This window comes from Dinoponera quadriceps, unplaced genomic scaffold (genome assembly GCF_001313825.1).
Source record: "Dinoponera quadriceps isolate SergipeBrazil2010 unplaced genomic scaffold, ASM131382v1 scaffold1367, whole genome shotgun sequence".
Lineage (NCBI taxonomy): Eukaryota > Metazoa > Arthropoda > Insecta > Hymenoptera > Formicidae > Dinoponera > Dinoponera quadriceps.
The window spans coordinates 6096-9758 of NW_014555431.1; the positions used below are offsets into that span (position 1 = coordinate 6096).

Here is a 3663-nt window from a genome sequence, read left to right on the forward strand (position 1 = left end):
TTAGCGGATCTAGAGCGCGGTCAGTAATAATAACGGGTCCGTGGAGGCGCGCGTGTGACGGGGACCGGCGCAGTCAGCGTCTTCGGCATGTCGCGGCGCTCCTGTGCCCATTCTGACTATGGACACAGGCCTCTTTTGACAGATTGTGTTAAGTGCCCCATGATAAGTATAGTTTTATACGATAAGTAATAATAATAATATAATAGTAATTACGCGAATAAGCAATCGGTAGAGGCGGTCTCGGCGCTTGTCACCAGACGGCTACCGAGGCGAACGAAAAAAATAATGTCGGGAAGGGAGACGAGGAGGAAAAAAAAGAAGGAAGCGGTTGAAAACAGGAGGAGGAGAGAGTTCCGGGGTACCTCGGAACGTAACAATATATATATATATATATATATATATATTGTGACCAGTTTTCACTCGGCGCTTCGTCCTTTGGTGGTCAACTTCGCTCCCGCTTGTCAAGCGGCAGCGGCTTTGCCTTGGCTAGCTCAGATTTTTCGTAGCAACGATCTGCGGAATCGCATCTCGCGCGATTCCGCTCCGGAGAGCGTCGTGGTTCTTAGTCGCGCTCCTTCGATATGTACCATTCTGTCGGAGGGGAGCCGGGAGAAGTAAATAAGCTCGACAAGACGTTTAAAAAATAACAAATGACAAAGCTTTACTTTTAGTTTGAAAGAGTATAAGAAGATGTTATCCGATCATCTAGCGGTCATGTGAGACAATCGGTTCCGCGTCTGAACCGACCAGGATATAACGTTCGATTCGGTTAGTCTGCTCACGAACAGCGGCTTCGCTTCCTTCCCCGAGGGATTCGGCAACGGATTCTAAGGGAGCGTGTCTCGCTAGTTGTTCTGCGAGACTTAATTTCCAGCGGCGGATCTAGGCCGTTCGACGGCAGCAATTAATTTGACTCGCGTCGCGTTTTCAGCTCTCTTGCCCGGCAACCGTTGAGCGAATCTCTCTGGGTCCTAAGTTGGGCGCCAACCGGGTCTCTCTCCCGGCAGTAGTTGCTGCCCCGGCCGGGTCGGTACTCTCCGACGTACTCGCCCGCCGGCAGCAGTCCCTACGCACAATCGTCTTAATTACGCGCGAGTCCGTACGCACGCCTTCAGATTTCGAATCAGCGCGGACTGTGCGATCGGCACTGTTTTAGGACGACCGAGTTCCTTCCTGCTAACCGCCGAGAAGCGGCGTCAACTTCCGGGAGTAGTCACGACTCTGCCTACCGCCGAGATGCGGCTGTAACCTCTCGAATTTACTCGCAATACTATTTCCCCGGAATTAATTGCGACTCGACTTTTTAGCCCGCGACTGTATGAGGCCTCGCTCACCCGCTCACCACCGGAAGCTCGCCTCTCCTCTCCTGGAGCTCCTTCCTGGACACAGCCACGGTCCGGGTTCTCGCACACTCGCTCGCTCGTTCGCTCACTCGCTTGTTTGCACTTCCGCTTTGCACGCCTGCGGGCCGCACAGTAACGAGCTTCGCTCGTCCCGTCTTATATGAGCAACCGCCTCAGGGATCTATCGCCACGCCATGCGGCTCCCGATTGGTTCCTTCGGCCGAATCATTTGTCTTGCGGATGTTCGCGGGACCTCGCGTCTGTTACCGTTGGTTTTCGACGCTTGTTCGCCTGTTCTTTTCTGAACGGAATCCGGCAACTTTTTAGGGCTCGCAGTCGTTCCCGAGGACTCCCGGGCGCGCCTACCGCAGGATCTTGATCTGCGACCGGGTCGCGGGACCTTGCGCCTCCCTTTCGCAAGGTGGCCATCCCGCTTTCCATTACCATTCCTCCGTCCTGGCGCATCTCTCTCTAGTTTCCTCTGCATCGGCTCTTCCCTTCGTCCGTTGTCCTGGCTCGCGGGTTTCTCCACTCCGGAAAAAAGAATCATTAAAGCCGCAAGTATCCGTCCTGTGCGCAAATGGCGCACAGGACCAAAAATCGGCATTCGGCCACCCTCTTTCCGCGAGAAGGCGCGGGCCCCCGGCTCCCCCTTGGTCAGGCCACCGCCTGAGTGACGGGCAATATTTTGCATCGTCACAATATATATATATATATATATATGTACATATATTCATCAGCTTATAATACTTCTCAGTTATTAATATTTTAGTTGTTGGGATAGTGCAAAAATTAATTTTATATTTTCTCAACAATTTACCATCCTGTAATGAAAATAATATTATATGAATAATAATTATCTTTTGAGTTGATATTAATTCATTTTTAAATAACATATCATTTTCTGCACAATGTTCAAACGAGTCATTAAAAGATTGTTGCCAATATATGAGGTCGTCAAGGATGAAATTTGTAGAAAAAAAGACAAAGTTGGTTGATAAGTTACAAATATAAAGAATTATTTTATTCATCAAATATACACCCATATTGTCTATACACTTTTGTCATTTAAGCGGCAGGTTGTTCAGGCCGATGTTATAAAACCCTGGCAGACGAGAGTCAATGAATTCCTGGAAGGCTAGTTTTACAGCATTGTCGGAATTAAATTGTTTTCCTATTAAAAAGTTGTTCAAATTGCGGAAGAAGTGGTAGTCAGTGGGGGCTAGGTCTGGTGAGTATGGAGGATAATGAAAAAGTTCCAACTCCAATTCCTGTAGTTTTGCCACAGTCATTTGTGCAGTGTGTGGTCTAGCGTTATCATGCAATAAGATGGGAGTTGATCTGCTGACCAATCTAGGCTGTTTTTCTTTAAGAATTGCATCATTTCGTCCAGTTGGTTGCAATATATTTCTGCTGTGATCGATGAGCCAGGTTTCATAAAATCATAATGGATCACACCTGCGCTAGACCACCAAACACTTACACACTTACCATCAGCTTCTTTTCATGAATATTATGCTTTGGAGTGTGTTTTGGTGATTCATCCTTGTCCAACCGCTGTGCTAAACGTTTGTGATTGTCATATTGGATCCATTTCTCATCGCAAGATTCTAAACGTTTTTGTTTCTGTATTTATTCAGTTCATGTGGAACCCACTTATCCAACTTCTTCACTTTACCGATTTAAGCTAAATGAGTTAATATTGTATATTTGCTAACACCAAACTTCAACGATAATTCATAGGCACTCTGAAATGGGTCAGACTCAACGGTAACCTTTAGTTCGTCATTATTGACCTTTGATTCTGGGCGACCGCGTGGCTCATTTGTGAGGTCAAAATTACCTGTACGAAATTTGGCGAACCAATTTGATACAGTCTGTTGCGTAATAACACTAGAGCCAAATACATTATTAATGTTTCGTGCGGTCTGCGATGCCGTAGTTCCATGTAAGGACTCATAATTCATAATAGTACGAATTTCCGACCGTTCCATTTTCAACAAGACTAATTTTTAAAAAAAGATTTTAATATTTTTTAGAGCTTACAATGATTTCTTTAAATAGGCGAGATATGTAACTTTCCAACAAAGAAAACAGAACGGCAATATATTAAGCCAATGTCAAATAATAAGCTATTACATTTGGCAATATTATTAACTACAAATCTCATCCTTGCCAACCTAATAAGAACATACGAGGGTGGATCAAATATAAACGGACCTTTTTAAATTGCTCGCCCATCAGCGGCGTGAGGGGTCTGCAACGTTTTAAACACTGGAGGGGGGGTCATGTGGAAGGCAGTAATAACGTTGGCGCGCCA

At 46.1% G+C, this 3663-nt stretch overlaps 1 pseudogene; it reads right to left on the reverse strand.

Annotated features, from left to right (window-relative positions):
• Window positions 1-2349: 2349 nt before the first annotated feature.
• On the reverse strand, window positions 2350-3337 carry LOC106744148 (annotated as a pseudogene).
• Window positions 3338-3663: the final 326 nt, after the last annotated feature.